Consider the following 17,361-nt stretch of genomic DNA (forward strand, 5'->3'; position numbering starts at 1 on the left):
ATCTTTTTCCAGAGAATAGCAGGCTTCAGGTCATACACAGCAAAAACCCATCAGTAACTGAAAGCAGTATGTCAGAGGCCTGTACTTATCCCAGGAACGAAAGAAATACAATTTTCCCGTCAAGCACAACTATTTGTTGGAACAAAACGCTCCTCTACCTACGAACTTGCAATTTATGAAGTTTCAGACATACGAACGAAGAGGACTGTAAGTCCTAATTGTGTTCATTGGGCTCCCGTTTCCTGATCGCAACATCTTTTTGTTTTTCTGCCCACCAATTCTACTTAGTACGATTTCTGACCACTACTCCAGCCGTGCAGTAGCGCAGCGTGCATACTCCCAGCATCCTAGTTCTTTGTACTTGCGTATACCCTTAAAACGGTGTTGAATAACGACTTACGAACATTTCAAGTTACGAACAGCTGTTCGGAGCGTAACTCGTTCGTAAGTAGAGGAGCACCTGTACTATGGAAAGTACGACCTGGCTTCGCTAACTGCAGTTGCTGCAGATCATTTGTTCTTATTCTTGTCCTGTATCATTCGGTTGACATTTTTCCTCCATCCAATAGAAAGTGAGGCTGATTCCGCACTGCTCCAGAACGGGCTTTATAGTGTCACAACAACTGCAACTGCACATGCATCAGAATACAGGATCTGTGCTCCGTATTGACATGTAACTCCTTGGCGCAGCTCGTCCTTTGCCACAACATCTGAAGCTGCACATTTCAGCTTCTCTGTTGGTTTGACATCCCTGGTTTGCTCCAGGTACCGCCTTTCGTATGATAGATGTTTACTCAGCAAGGCACAGGATGTCAAGCTGAGTACTCCGGCGTGCACACATGCCCGCAGGACACCCCGAAAAATGACGCCGTTGTCCCCGGTGCTCTGGCTTTTTGGAGGAAACGCAGGGAAACTGTTACTCTCAGAGCTACGCTCTGCAGGATATGGAGTAGGCAGCTCAGAGGGTGAGCAACACTATCACGAAACAAGAAGGCGGTATTTTATTTCCATCTGCTGCCTGTTGCCCAGAGTAAACCTTAGACTGGCACATGTACGAGCCAGTCAATGACAAGCGATTTGCCTAAAAATGAATCTTAAATCAATGAATCAGTGCTCAGAACTTACAACTACACTGCACGTAAGCCAGTGCAGGAAAAATACATACCATGCCGTACAATTTCATTTAAACCATTTTAACCTAAAATGATCTATTTTTTTCTGTTGATTTCAGTCTTTACATAATTCAGTTGGGTGTACTTTTAATATTCACTTTATATATTAATAAACTTCAAAGCCTCTTAAAGCATATATGAAAAATCTATACAACTGTGTGAGTGTATTTCACATCTGAATATGTTTGTAGATGGTGATTCTTTATATCTACATATTTTAACATATATATGCATTCATATAATATTTTATGCGTTTCCATTTATAATACTTTATTTGCCATTTGTACAGGTACATAGCTATTATTTGATTTTCCCGTCTTGCTCTCCTTGGAGAATGAAGCTTTCTGGTCAGAGCTTATTTCTGTGCATTCACATTAAAATCAATATGATTTATAAGTATGCCCTTAATTTGCTATTGCTTGCTATGCATGTTTTCTTACTCTCCGATGTTACAGAAAGGCATTTCCAGCATCGGATGTGGGCGATCCGCCCAATCGGTCGCTGGCTCCTCGATTCTTATAACAAATCAATGGTAACATTGGCCCAGAGTGCTTCTTAATCAGCAATAGTACAATATGCTACAAAATAAAAGTAGCATTAGCAAGCTAATTTCACTGTAGCATCTCGCTATCATATTGCAGTTGTTTTGCTGATTAGCCTGGAAACGTTAAGTCACCTGCTAGCCCAGTTCCGGTAGACTGTATACTTCTTAAGCCAGTCTCTCGATAAGGGCCTTGAACTATGGGCTTGTGGTCACTGGGCCAAGTGCTCTTAAGTGGGAGAATCGATAAACCTCAATGGGGCGAAGCCGCAACCTCCAACCACTAATCAATCGGGCTGAGAAACGCTGCAAACAAGTATTCTGAGTGTGATTGGCAGGATACACATAAGGCACGATTGCTGGTGCTTGGCCGTCCCCGAACCCTGTCCAGCTCCCTCACTGGATTCATTCAGAAAGCAATGCTCGTACCTGAAAGGCTCTTCAACAAAAGCTAATAGAAAAGCAGCAGAACAGAATGGGAAAGTTACAACATAAAATCATTCGCTAGAGATAAAAGCTATATAATTAAATAGTTCATTCAATTTCGCTTTGTAATAACCGTATTAAATAGAAGCCTGTTAAGTTTTAGCTGTGCATTACAGTGACACAAACACGTTTGTTGTCTGCATTGTAAATGTCTTCCATATTGAAATACTGCTGCAATACTTAGTTAAATAGATAGATGATATAAAAATGTGATGGGCAAAGTGAGTTAATAGTTATTTTCTTTAGCTTAATGCGGTTTTAACAGCATTCATTTTGGTTTAGCTTTGGTTTATTTATATTTATATAAAATCTTCTAAACATCCTGACAAGATCCAGTTTATGTTAACCAAAAAAAAATAAAAATGGAATACCTTCTTAATAACCTTTCCCCTAATAACCAGGTCTGAGACTCTTACGTCGTGGCTACAGGTCAGAGGTCCTAAATTGGGACATCAACAGATCTGCTAGCAGACCCATATCATGGCTGACAGTCTTCGTTTATAACAGGATCCCCCAGGGAAGATACATGCACACTCTCCTGGGGATTCTCTAATGAGACCCAGGCTGTCTGGTTGCTAGTGTGTTTAAAACACCCTACGTAATTGGCTGACACTCTGTGAGGAACCCCCCCCCCCCCCCCCCCCCAAAACTGTGATTCGTTGTTAAAACACTGACGATTTTGCTCAAGAAATTAATGAACCGGAGAAATCAATACTTTCCTTTGGTCAAGATCTTCAAACATTTTTTTTAATATCCATGACATTTGGAAAGTTCTACCAGTATTTCATGCGGGACTGCAGTTATGTTGGCCATTTCGGATTTTTTGTCCGCTCAGTGGGAAAATGATTTGTATGCGATCAACCCAACTCTGCAATTCCCTGTTCACCTTTGGCTATTTCGGTATTTCAAAGTCCGCTTTCACTCATTCCTGCCTGAGAGCTTAAACTTTCTTCAAAGCGTCACCACGTCGTCAGATCAAAAATGGAGGACACCGGTTAGAGGGAAAGCTGTTCTTCAAAGAACTTATCTTCCAAATCCATTCGAAAAAAGTTGGGTCCTCGGTAAAAAAAAAGGAGAAACTCCACAGGAAACAATGGGCTTGGAACTGAGATCAAAATGGTTTCTGATCAAAAACAAGCCGGGCCGCAGATCTTTGGGGGTCGAGTTTCGGAGTTCCCCCCAAAAACGTGGTGAACGCCTCTGTGAGATGTGTTCAGGGAGGGCCTCGGGTCATTTGCACAGATCTCATAAATATTCATTGTTGCCGCATTTGGCACGAATGAAAGATAAAGGTTCAGATTTAATTAGTCTCGTCAGCAAGATACAAAACGGGGAAAATATGCTGTGTTGTCTGTAATATATCAGCCTCACTGTCGTCTGGCTGCACAACCCCGGCCCGAGACGTGAGGCTAATTTGCACTCTGGAAAAAAAAGAGATGTTTTGCACTGCTTGAGTCCCATTTAAAGGTCCTTTATCTCAACAACAGCCGGCCAAGAGGTGGTAGTGGTGGGGGGGGGGGGGTTGTTTGTTGAGGGCGTGTAAATGTCCCCCTCACAGATGCTGCCAAGACCTTGCAACAACAACATGCAATTCGCTTGCTGCGGCTGAGTGACGCCAACAGTGAATGCCCATGGTAAGATGCCCCTCATCGATCACCCGGGGTCTGTCACTTGAGCCTTGACCAGATGACGGCTGGGCGGGGGTGGGGGGGGCCTGTATTGTCGCACAGCAATTTGTCTGTGCAGCCATGCGCTCTGCAGTCTGCTGCGGTCCCCGAGGTGGGGGAATACGCAGAACGCAAGCGCGCCATGCCTAATGCGGCGGAGAAGACACTTAGCGCTGTGTAAAATATCTGATTAGAGGCTGCGTAATGAGCAATCAGTCCAGAGCGGCCAGCACGGGCTGGGCAGTGTGCAGATGGGTCCCACACTCAAGCTTCTGCTTCCTAACAAAACAAAAACGGCAACCAGACGGACGCCACTAAAATCAGCCATAGAGCAGCAGCGGTATTCGTTCGGAAGGCGCACACGAGCTAGCCATTTAGCAGGCTAGCTTAAACCAGCATTGTAGTTTAGTCTATGATAATAAAGAAACCAAAAATATGTATAAATGAATATTTATATACGTATGACAGCCATAGTCTTTGAAATCATAGTCCTTTGCTGAGGCTTCAAGGGCAACTACAGATGAGTAAATGTGGAGTAACATTACTAGTAACATCAGAAAACAAAGGCAGAGAAGGACAACAGGTGTATTGTTACTAGAAAAGATGTCAGTAGTAAGCACACCAAAGGCAATATGATGACGAGAACTTTAGTTTCATGAATTAGAAGGGAGTTGGGGGTGTTTCCTCACTCTTCTAGAGACCAGGGTTCAGATCTCCGTCCCAGCTCTGTGTATGTGGAGTTTGCATGGTCTCCTGCTGTTATCGTGGCATTTCTTGCAGATTTCCCCACCATGTCCAAAAACATGCTAAGGTGAGCTCAGTTGCTAAATTGTCCATAGATGTGAGTGGTGTATCTCTATCATGGGTAGGTAGACCACCCTGCCCCCCGCATAGTACAAACAGGTATGGAAAATGGATGACAGAAGGTTGCTTTGGACCTAGAGAAAAATTTGTCCTAGGGATGTTTTCAACCATGGCTATGGAAAGCTGGTCTTTCCTATAACGTGGGGTGTTTAATGTTCTCAGTTACAGCACTGCTCTTATGCGGTGTATAAAAGGAGGTGCCAAGTTCCTTGACTGCCAAGTTCTCGAAGCCCGTCAGAGATTATTACACCTCACTATGTCTGCAGTCACTTCTCGGTTTCCAGTGAATTACAATGTTCTTGTAACGTGAAAGAGTTCCAGTGGTCAGTCGTTCCTTCACTGGCCATGAGACGGCAGCATCGTGACAATGGTGATAGGATTCGTACAGTTCATTTATCAAGTCAGTTAATTTACTCTGGCTGTGACTGTTAACACAGATGAAAACCGCAGCTCAAATCTTAATTACCTCTTCCAAAAAGTGGGACCGGGAAGATTCTAAAGACCCCAATTAACCTTGTGGCGCTGACAGAAAACAGTCACCTTACGCCTTTAAAATCATGCACTGGAATGTCACCAAAGTTTACTCAAAAGGGTAACAGACTCGCACAGAGAAAAAATACAAAGTGTCACTGATTGTCTGGCATTGGGTAGTCATCAGGTCAGCGTGCCTAATATGCAAATGTCACTGAAGCTTTTCCAGAATAAAAGTCTTCATGTCCTGGCAGCTGACATCAGTAATCCGTTCCACAAACCCTTATGTCAGCCCAGTTTTACGTAAGCCGGATTAACCTTCACATACCACACACTAAATACGTAAAAAGAAAGAGTGTAAACTTACTTTTGGGCATTTGCTGTCCTTCTGTTTTAGTGCTTCTTTAAACTCTACGTGTCTCTGATATTTTTTGCGTACCAAACCAAACCAAAATCTGTGGGCCTCCAGTGTTCTTCAGCATCACTACACAACGTTACACGGTGAGTCACGCTGCCCACGTTGTACCTCAGCCTTGGGCCCTGTGCTGCTACTGACAGGCAGCAGACCCAGCGGGACCCTGACCAAGGAAAGCCATCCGAAGATAGACGGATAGGCTACATAGTGAGTAAAATAATAAAGTACTTACTTGGATCAGAAGTGCCTCTCTTTCCAGACGTCTTTTTTGTGGTGCAGCAACAAGGCTGAGAGAAAAAGAAATCATAAAACATGAAGGAGTGAAGCTTTATTACTGATTTCATCAGCCTGGTTTGTTAATAATTACGTACTATATTGAATACTAGATCCTTATTTCATAGCCATGCCACACGCTAATTTGTGAAGCCTATGCTAAAACAGAACATAAAACTACATAAAACAAGAGTGCAAAATACTAAAATCTACAATGACTTCAGAGTGAAGAGGAAACCATTATTTTATCAGGTCTATTGTGCACTATGGCAGCAGAACATATTGTTCTTACGTAAACGTTGTACCCTCAAATTTTGTGTAGTACATATTATGAGAAGAGTATAATGCTTTGTTTGTATACTACTTCAAATGAAGGGCACGTCGGACTAACATCTGTAGATTGTTGTTCAGAGCTGGCACCTGTATCTTTAAGTACACAACTAAATATATACATTTTTATGTAGTGGGTGCAAAAAAATGCATGAATGGCAAACAGCCGCAAGGTGCTTTTCATTCAGATCTACAATGTAAATAAGTAAATAACATGAGCTGTTTACACTAAATTAACCTTCCTGTATCAAACTCAGCAGAAAACCTGCTTCAGAGTCCAATTGTTCTGCAACAATTACTATACAGTTGAATGAAGGTGTATTGTTACTGGATTTTTAAATTCATATTATTCCTCCGATGATTCATTAAAAATGTTTTTACTATGAAACCATGGGAGTCTTTACAATAAGATGCTATTAAAGTATAGATGAGTTGCCCTGCTATTGTAGGCTGGACACCATGATAGAGACTGTAGAATCACACTCTCTGAACTGCAATACAACTGCTTGAGGTTAGTGCTGTTCGCCCCCACAAGTTGGCAGAGAGGAATCAGCGATTGCCTCCTCGTCGCTCCCCTTTTCATAGCACCTTATAAAACATGGCAGCCCCCAGACATTTTCCGCTCGGGCCAAATCGAGCGGGGGAAGTCGATTTCTGCACCGTGCCAGTGGGTGTTGTGGCCAAACGGTTCCCCGGGTTCAGAATCCAATCTCTTTTGAGGCGAGGCTTAAATCGCACAGCTGCCAAGGTCCGCTCACATTCGGAAACTGTCTCTGTAAGCACCCACTTGATGTATCATTGTCAAATAAAGCCTTTAGTCATCAAAAACCTTCTATGAGACAGTTGAGGAACTATGCTACTTAGGAGCAAATAAAAGGATGATGGTGCCACTCTTAAGTATTGCAGCCCGACAAACCCAAAGCTAGGCTCCAAAGAGACGCTTGCTGTTGCAACCTTGAGCGAGATTTTTGATCTTTGCTTCAGCAGAACAAATGCAGTGAGCTGCATGCATGGCGAAAAGCGATATGGGGCACTGGAACAATGCGAATATAAATACATACCAAATTACCTGTCCATTTACAATACAGCTAAATAAACTCCGATGTCTTTTGAAGTCTAATATCCGATCTTTCACTGTATCAGACTGTGTTAACTCATGCAAGAATAACGCGGATTAGCGAAATGCTAGAAATAAACTGAGTAAGGGAAGACAGTGGCATGCTGGTTCAGTGGGCAGCACTGTGGTCTCACTCCTCCAAGCCTGGGGACAGTGGTTCTGTCCCTGTTCTCTGCGTGTGGAGCTCATACATTCTTGCCGTGTCATGTGGTTTTCCTCCTGTAGTCTTGAGACATGTGGTCAGGCTCACTGTCATCTCTAAATTGCCTATCGTGTATCATGAAATGTATTCGAATCCACAAAGATGTTCATTTACAAATAATGAAACTGATTAAGGCTGTTGTCAGTTCAGTTTTCCTTAACAAGGTGGGGGGCACGAAGGCCACGCCGGCAAGGCCAGGTTTTCTAGCTTCTGGTCGCTTCCTCCTCGGCAGGCGAGCCCCAGCATGCTGACAAGACTCTGGCGTCTGACGTCTACGTCCAGGTGCGGCTGAGCAGGACTCCAGCTCCGAGTATGAACGAATCAGGTGGAAAAAAAGGACAAGGACACAGAACTAAGCAAGGTCAGGCGATGGATTGTTACAGAGCACAGCTAGAACACAGAGCACGAGACAAAGGGCAGAACCAAGAGACGGGAAAGAGATTTGGACAGCCAGACCGAGAGATCCGAAATGCGAACCAGGGGGAGATAAAGCAGACACGGAGCCATGAAGCATGGAGATGTTAGTCAGAGTGAATTTACATACACGGATTACAGGTAATTAGAGATTTAGATTATCTAGAGGTGGCTGTGGGAAAGAGAGTAGAGACTAGAGACCAGTAACTAGCTAACTAACTGGGTTGGATGTGAGTTGAGTTATAGTCAGAAGACAAGCAAACACAAATGTGCATCCACAAAATCTCCGAACTGCTACAATAAAAATGGCTTCATGTAAATTTTAATAAATTTATTCAATATTATATTCAATGTTTGGATTATAGGCACCAACATACAAATTCAACCTATCACTTTTTTAAATGCTGAATTAATTTTATCTCTGCAAAGTGTTATAATATAAATTGCTTGCAAATAGCACAAATTTTCCTTTGCAGTGGTGGCCTAATGGCTAGGGAAGCGCTCTTGTGATTGAAAGATTGCTGGTCCCACTGAGGTACCCCGAGCAAGGTACCGCCCCCCAAGCACTGCTCCCCGGGCGCTGAATTAGCTGCCCCCTGCTATGTCGCGATGTCATATATCGGTTAAATGCAGAGGACACATTTTGTTGTTGTGCTATGGTGTCAACAAGGACAACTAATCCCTTTCCCTAATTGGTGTCTGTCTGCCTGTCTGTCTGTCTGTCTAAATTAGCTCAATTTATTTACCAACACAAGGATTTCAAAGGAAAAAGAAAAGATTAATAATTGCTGCAATTTCTGTTTGACCATCTGTGCTGGTTTCTACAGCGGGCCGCCATTTTCCACGCGGAAGTCACACTTGTCTTTTATGCTATCGCCTGAGCCATCTCGCTAACTGGTCAGACCAGCTGTCCCACCAATTTCCTCGGTCTATTGTAGCGAAAAGAAAACCGAGGCACTTTGTCTGCACTAAATGCCTTTGTGCTTTTAAAATTATGCGCGAGTCGGTGATTTGTGACTTATAAATGACATGTTTCTCGGTAATCTTCTTTTATACCATTCCTTGAAGGATTTCCTGACAGGCAGCCTCTGAAGGAGAAAGAGCTCTGCAGCGGGCGCCTCTGGGAGTTTCTTAATCATTCGATGCGAAGCCATCATGTAACATTATTTCATATGTGTAAAAATATTAAGTCTCTGTATTGTTTTGTGACTGCAATCAGTTGACGCTCTCCCCAGATGGTAGTCAAGATGCAAATGTTCCACACCACCTCCTTCTTTCAATTTAACGCGAGACTACATATACAGCCAGACACCATGATAAGTCTTACAATCTCTGTCCAAACACTAGAAGCTAGGGATTACTCTACAAATTAAATGACTGCGGTGAAGCATATTTAATGAAAAATGCGGCGGAGTGACATTTCGCCGTACACGTGGGACACTGACTGCGATCCAGCCACGGGCACATTTGTTTCACGCCGAATAAATGAGGTGGGATCTAACCATTTATTGCTTGCCGGTGTATATTTTGGATCTCAAAATGGAAAAGGTTGCAAATTACCATTTGATTCGTACTGGATGTTAATTTCCCTCATAATTTCCCAGCTTGACCCAACTCCAATAAACAATCGCCGGCTGCTCTTAACGACTACATTAGCGCCGTGGCTGTGGGCTCAATGTGAACGTCTGGGGCAGCAGCATGACTGGCAAATGGTGGACACAAAGAGAAGTATTCATCAGAACGGGGGGCCGTTTGCGGAGACGGGGGCCCGTCAGGGCAGCCGTATCGTTACCATTCTGGTATTCTTTTCGCGTCGGGAAAAACTGTCTGAGCTGCCATAAAACACGGATCCAAATCGACGTTCTCTGTCACTGTCGTTCCCTGTGATCCCACATTCCCATCTGTACACTTTAAATGCGGCTGGGGACCTGTTAGGAGAGAGATCATGGAGGCACTGGGGAGGGTAAACTGGAAAATGTGATTACCCATGGAAGACAACTCATACGCGTACACCCACCTCAACCACCCAGAGCCACTTATCCAGTGCGGGGTTACTGAGTCTGGTAGAATCCTCTGTAGGATTTTTGCCGCAGCACGTCACTGTATCATATGAATGTGTTTGATTCATCCTCATATTCTTTTTACTACACGTAAAATAATGATGAACGTTATGTTCTAAACAAAGCTACATATTGCAGCTTCATACTCTGAAGAAAAACTACAGGATGGCGGTTTAACACATCTCATTCTTCATTTACTCAGAGATAACAGGCTGCCCTGCATTTTTTATACCCAAGCACCACCCCTACCCCCCCCCCCCCCCCCCCCCCTTCGAGGGCAACTTTGTTTTTAATTAGCTGAAGAACAGATCAGTACATTAAATAAAGTCACCCCAAGTCAGCCCCCTCCTGTCCATCCCCTATTATGACATAACGGTACACAAATCTACTTGGAGTTAGCATTTCCTGGTTGAAAATCACATTTTAACTTGGGTGTTGCAAGCATCCGTCCATCCATTCATCTTCAATACTATGTATCCAGTATGGGGGTTTGCAGTGATAATCAAGCCAGTAAAGTTAAAAAAGAAAACATCATTACCAAAAAGAATACATTTTGTCATCAAAAGTATTTCAACTGACAATTTGCATTTATGTTTATGAATAAGTTTGGACATATTCGGCCCTGTATTCCTGAATACCCTATTAGGAATAAGCTGGCGCCCCATCTACCAATGAGAAGCTATGAGTCTTGAGTCTTTTCCTGTAATTTGGGGTTGGCAGCCATGGGAATCAGCTCACCTCTGCCAAAAGGCTGCAGCGTCATTAATCACGGAGGGGCTCGCTGATTTCTTAATTACTCCGTGCATCTCCCCCACCTGGGGCAGCCGTGCTCTAATTGGCAGAGTGCAGGCTAAGGAATGGGGGCAGAGACAGGCCTACCCTGGGATGAGGAATAGCGCCCAGCAGGAGACGTCTGTCCGCGCGCTCTACCCCAAACTCAGATGTGACAGCAGCCTCAGAATGATAAACAGGTTGCTCCTTTCGTACTGCGAATACTTTTAGATTTATGGAGCTGGCCGGTACAACGGACGTGACTTGCGTCATATTTCACAGTGAGGAAACACCCCTGCAGAGAGGCAATGGATGAGGCCCGCCCGCGGTGTCAAAAACGCCAACAAGTCTGATGAAGCTGTTCGATAAAATGGGGGGGGGGGGACTAATGACATCAAAAGGCAGACAATAGCCATGTTTCTCACCTCCTGTGATTTTAGCATATTGCCTTTCTGTCTGTAACGTAATGTATGCTTGTCGGCATGTCGGTAAAATGACGTTGATGCGAAGGCCATGAGCAGCTAGCTAATGTTTATGGCTAGCCGGATAGCAGCTAGCTAATGTTTATGGCTAGCCGGATAGCAGCTAGCTAATGTTTATGGCTAGCCGGATAGCAGCTAGCTAATGTTTATGGCTAGCCGGATAGCAGCTAGCTATATCATAGCTGAAAAATATGACATAAAAAACATGGAAAAATGTTCATGTGGTCTTGCAGAGGTAATGGATACTACAACTCCTGCCGACCCTGACCTATGACCTCCGGCTGGGCTTTTACATAATGTCTGCGGAGCGGTGATGTGATTCACAGCAAACCTGTTTATTGAATTGTGTCTTGGAAGGGTCAGCTGGCGGGGGTAGCGGTGTAATGGTGGTGGGGGTTGGTGGTCTTGATGGGGAAGATGCTACTCCAGAAAGCCCTTTCATGCTTCGGTCTTAACCCCGGTGACGGCGGTTTCTCCCTGAAATTTACACTGGACTCTGGAGGGAGTTGAGTTGTCGTCACGGCTCATGAACACGGCGGCACAATTTATGCTCATAAAGCGTAGCGAGCCATTGCATCCAATAACCTCTCCCATTCTTACAGGAGTCAAGGACACCATCTGGCTAGGACCCGTCGTGAAACACGAGCCATCAGCAGCGGGGCTAACCGCGTTAGCCAGCGGCAGCTGCGACTTCGGCAGTGAGACGACCAGCCCCCCCCAGCTGCATCCTCACCTTGCAACAGGGCAGCATCGCTTAACGGACGGCCGGTCGGCTTGCAGCAGCAAGAAGCTTTATGTGAGCTAAGCATACATAAAGCCGTCCTGGAAATTAATATAGCCTTCACGTTATCCCACATGGAACCAGGGTGAGTTATTGGGGGATAAAATATGACAGCTTAATAATGAGAGGTTTCTTTGTTGCGAAGTATTACGCGATATCTGAAGAAAGCCCGGCTCCCACACGGCTTCACCAGCTGGTGTAACCTTTCGCATCGTGCATTAATATTTACTCTGGCCCAGCAGGTAGAGCAGTAGTTAAGGACGTGGCCTTTACAACCAGAGGGTTAATCCCTGCCATGCTACCCTCCAGTATTATACTGATCCCTACTGCAGAATTCCACGTACAAAATCCAAACTGATCTCCTTATCATTCCTTCTCACGTCAACAATGATATATATATATATATATATATATATATATATATATATATATATATATATATATATTTTATTCATTTTTTTTTTTCATATAAAATATTATAATGAAAAGATTCTAAATGGCGTTCAGGCAGATAGGTTGCTAAAGTGAAGAGATAAGAAACTTTTTTAATGCGTCACTCAGTAACAAAGTATCTAAGCAGCTGCTAAACCAACACTGTAATTTCCTCCCCTACAAAAAAAAAAAGTTACCAATGTTAGGAACTGGGGGGGGAAACTTTTTTACTTTTTGTTTGTTTTAAGAATTTTCACGGAATGCTTCTGACAATCAGAATGATAAACCGGTTGCCTTTCTGTTTTTTACTTCATGAATATTTATGAGCTCATCCAGAATGGGGGTGCTCTGCAACATTTTGTGTTGGTTGTGGGGGGGGTGGGGCAGGACTCATTTTGTCCCACTGACTTTCTTTCTCTCTCACTCCCAGGACAACAGTCATACACTAGATAACTGAGATCTGAGAAAGTACAACTGGATCATGTTAGTTTATTGATTTTTTTTCTTCAATTGAAACCATAGCAACCAAGATTCCCTGGCAGAATATCCATGCAGAAAAGCATACACAGAATATCTAAACATGAACTACATCTGTAGTATTAAATATATATAACTTATATAAGTTAACCTGTGGTGTTGTCATACACAGTGTGTAGGGTGCATACCCACCCCCTGTCATAAAATGTAACATTTTTTGTACGTGAAATTGAGAAATATTTACATTTAGGACCTACTGTATGTTCCCCATCATCGTAAATCCCGTGAGTCGTTAAAACGCATCCTGCGGAGTCTGCATTCTTATTTATGCATCTTGCGACAGTTGTAACATGCATCTGATGTCGCTTATTGTCATGTGCGGTAACTCTGAAATCCCTTCCGTGCTGTTTTGGCGTTACGACCACGTTAATCAATCAATCATTGCTGTTTCACGCACACGGGTGACAACTAATTGTCCCAGTGTAGCATAAGGAATTAAAAATCGCAACGCAAATACACCATCAGTGCACTGTATTTTCAATTTCAACATCATTCAGCTTTCAGCAGTTAAAAATAAAATCAGAGTAATCACAGTGAATTAGCTAAAATGTCTGTGGTTATGCACAATCATTTAAAATACTGTTAAAAACCGGTTCTTAAGAAATGCGGAAATAGGTTGGGCCGTGCCGTAGATGGGTGATCTAGGAGGTGAAAGGCTGGTAGGCATGGTACGCAGCCCCCGTTGAAAACTCCTGGCTAGGCCTCTGAAGTTAACTAATTGATATGTAATGAAAATTATTTTTCCAATGGGCATGGGAAGCAATTGGATACAATTGTTTATACATCTAAATATTTCAAGAGGCAATTAAGATTTACGAATTTCCCAAAGGTACATCAGTGGGGCCTTCCCCTGAGATTAGAACTGCTGGAATACAAATCAACACTTAAAGTGGCATTAAGCACATAAGCATACACTACGTAAAGGGGACTGTATTAAAAACATTGGTTTTATTTTTCTTAAGAATAAGGACGTGGAATAGTTCACTGTAAACTCATTTACGATTTGGAGACTAAAACCAGGCGTAGGTATTAGGAGAATGCAAAGACATTTACTTTTACTCAGCAGACAGCAATTAAACAATAACTGGCCTGTTTACTACTTATGAATCAGACTATAATAGACAGTGAAGTGTAAACGCTGTTTGCTGATGACAGGTGCTCAACTGTGGCTGCCATGCTGGTAAATACAATCAAAAGGGCACCGTGCAACTCAGTGTATGATACTAGACGCCTGGTCTAATTCCTGTTTGCTTATTTGTTCTGTGCAGAATCCGCCTTGCTTCCAAACTGCTCAAACTTGGCATAAATATTTATATTTACATTTTTGGGGTATAGCAGTGCTAACGAGGAAAAGCTACTGATGCCGAACAATTAAAAGTGATAAATATTTAACGACCACCTGGTAGACAGAATAAGATGAGCGCAAATCAGAGAATCGCACCAATTGTGGCAACGTCATGCAAATTTTTACAGCCCTGTCCTCAGTTGGGGTGAGCTAAGGAGGGATGATGTCAGTCGTACTGTTCGCTAATGTAAGCCACGCTTTTGAAGCGTGCTGGGGAAGATGCATGTGGGTGAACCAAATCCCCCTTTCTCAGAACTGCCTGGCAAAGTGTGTCATCACAAAAGCAGCACTACCCCTGTTAACTGGGGGAAACCAATATTTTATCTCTTTAATCACTGAGGATAAATGAGGGAAACCAATCAAGCTGTATTCCATCCATTCATCTTCTAACCACTTATACAAGCTTGAGCTGGGAGTCAGTTGCAGGGAGTGCAGGGCACAAGATACCCTGCATGGATGCTAATACATTATAGAACACACACACACACACACACACACACACACACACACACACACACACACACACACACAGAATTGGCAATTTATAGACACCAGTCTGCCTAATTGCATGTCTTTAGACTGCAGAAGGAAACATGAGCCCAGAGGGATCTCACAGAAACAGAAGAGGATATGCAAAAGCCAAGGATGGGATTTGAACCCACAACCCTCAATTAAGCCATATAGAAACTGGATATCAATGGATGAATGAACCTGTATACTCAGAATCATTCTAATGTAAATATTCACAGACTGAATATTCCAATGTGAAAATTCGGTGTGAGCATGTTATGTGCTGTACTGCCGGTGATTTAAGCATTCACCGTTCCCCCAGCAGCACCAGCGACAGCCTGCCCAAAGATGCTTTTTAAATTATACATCTGTTCCAATCCATAAAGTTAAGTGCTTTTCTCACAGCTGCGCGCTTGCTTTCGCACGTTTACGGTCATCTAGCTTAGACCTGTGTGAAACTGGCCCACTAATGATTTTGTTAGTCAAATCAGTGTCATGAAATCGCACGTGACTGCATCCCCGTGGCTGGCTGAGGGCTGCCGCCGACGCGTCCTCGGACGACCTCAGGGCCAGTGGGTGTGAGAGCTACAATTCGGAGAAAAGAGGGTGAAGACAGAACTGGGGGAGAGTACAGCAGAAAATGGCACGGGGGTCATGCAACCCTTTTCGGTTTCGGATGAAAATCAAAGCGAAATAGGATTAAAAAAAAAAACCTCCCAAAACATTCAAACAAATAAACAAATAAGCTCTTTCCGGTGATTTACTTGAACAATGAGTGAGCAGCTGCTTCTGTGAATCATAAATCGCCCACAGTCGAGAGCGTCGAGTGACGACAGTGTTCTGACACCCCTTCACACACTGTCCAATTACTTGGCTGTCCCTGTTGATCCTCTGCCTCACCTGACATTTCTAATTCCCCTGACATGAAGCATCGCACAGCAGAAAACCAGGGGGACCGTGTGCCCTGCGCCAAGTGCTCCCCAGCGAAGGACGTCTAGCGTCATCGCTGCACTCATTGTCATTGCTACCTTCTGCCTTCTGAATACAGCGTTTTAAACCTCCCCTACATGCTTCCCTCTGCAGTCGAGTCTTTGTGGCCTCCCGCGACGTGACCTGAAATGCCCTGACAGACTTTATATGCGGGTAAGTATGCACCGCTCAGATACATATTTCTGCCAACAGCTACTTCAAACCTCACAAGTTGCACGGCGTAATAAGGGAGATCTAGTACAGCTCCGAATAGCTTTAGGAGGTTTTCATGCAGTGGATGAGTCAGGCGCCCAACCCACCAGAGCTGAGGCTTGAAACGGCGCCGACTGCTTCTGCCCGCTGCGCAGCCCGTGGTCATCGCTCGGAGATGATGTCACCAGGACATAAACTGCATAAACGTGATTTAGGCAACTAGACAGCCATTCTGACAAGCCAAGAAACACTGACATTTTATTTTAATGAACAATATGAATGTGTTACCTGTCTGTAATCTATAAATATGCATATACAGAGTATAGTACAGGGTCTGTATAAAACTCTCTCGAGTCACAGAACAGATGTTTGTCTGTCACTCTGAGTGACCTAGCACAGTGAGGTGTATACACAGTGACCAGACTACCTTTGGATGCCAGATATTAACTATGCTTATATCCGCCATCTGTTCTTTATTTTCCCTTTTACTAGGTTTTAAGCTGAAATACAAAAAAAATACATATCTCTATTTCTCACATGTATGTTTTTGATTAGAAACACAGTGTACATTTGCACACATTTTTCGTATATAACAATACTATCTTCATTAATAAAGACCACAAAGAAAACTGCCCTTTATGTTTATCGGGATGTGATGGAGGGTCGTCGTTTCCTCACAGACACTTACTCTAAAGCTCCAGCGCATGAGGGAACAAACCTTATATTTATGTGACTTTGTGCACATAATCTGGCTGGACTTGATAATGAAGCCATTTATTAAGGTCAGCAGGCTTCCTGGCGTTATAGTGATAATAGCCATGGAAATTTACTGCGGTAATTATTGCAAACATGCAGTCTGCAGGTGTGGATGGCTTGGATTTGAACCAGATAAACAAACACGCATAGGATTCGCTCATCTCTGGATGGAAGACAAAACCACAAAGGACACTTAAGGTTTCAAGAAAAGCAAATGGATTAAGTGATATTCAGTAGCAATTCATATGCTACTGCATCGACCTACCTATCATTTATACTGTAATTGTAACAGACCAACATAAAATTTCTTTGCTCTAAGTGAATTCCAATGAATGTGATTTGTTTATCTATTTTCCATTAGCGGTACTGGGTCAGAGTAAGCCTGGAGCCTTTCCCAGTCATCAGAGGACACAAGACCAGTGAAGCCTTGATTGGGATGGTGGTCTATCACACTCACCCTGGTCGGGGTTTCAGGGGGGGGCCTGGAGCCCATCCCAGGCAGCGTAGGGCATAAGGCTGGGGTGCATCCTGGATGGCATACCAGTCCATTGAA

The 17,361-nt window shown here is 43.5% G+C and overlaps 1 protein-coding gene across 6 annotated transcripts in view; it reads right to left on the reverse strand.

Annotated features, from left to right (window-relative positions):
• klhl4 (kelch-like family member 4) overlaps positions 1-17,361 on the reverse strand; it is an 80,696-nt gene that overhangs the window by 52,529 nt on the left and 10,806 nt on the right. For 4 of the 6 annotated variants that reach the window (XM_049027428.1, XM_049027424.1, XM_049027429.1 and 1 more), the window contains one exon: positions 5,849-5,903. The exons of the other annotated variants lie outside the window; for them this stretch is intronic. The gene's annotated coding sequence lies outside the window, so the exon portion shown is untranslated. The remainder of the gene's footprint in view (positions 1-5,848; positions 5,904-17,361) is intronic. 6 annotated transcript variants of the gene reach the window in all.

This window comes from Brienomyrus brachyistius, chromosome 10, assembly GCF_023856365.1.
Source record: "Brienomyrus brachyistius isolate T26 chromosome 10, BBRACH_0.4, whole genome shotgun sequence".
Classification (NCBI taxonomy): Eukaryota; Metazoa; Chordata; class Actinopteri; order Osteoglossiformes; family Mormyridae; genus Brienomyrus; species Brienomyrus brachyistius.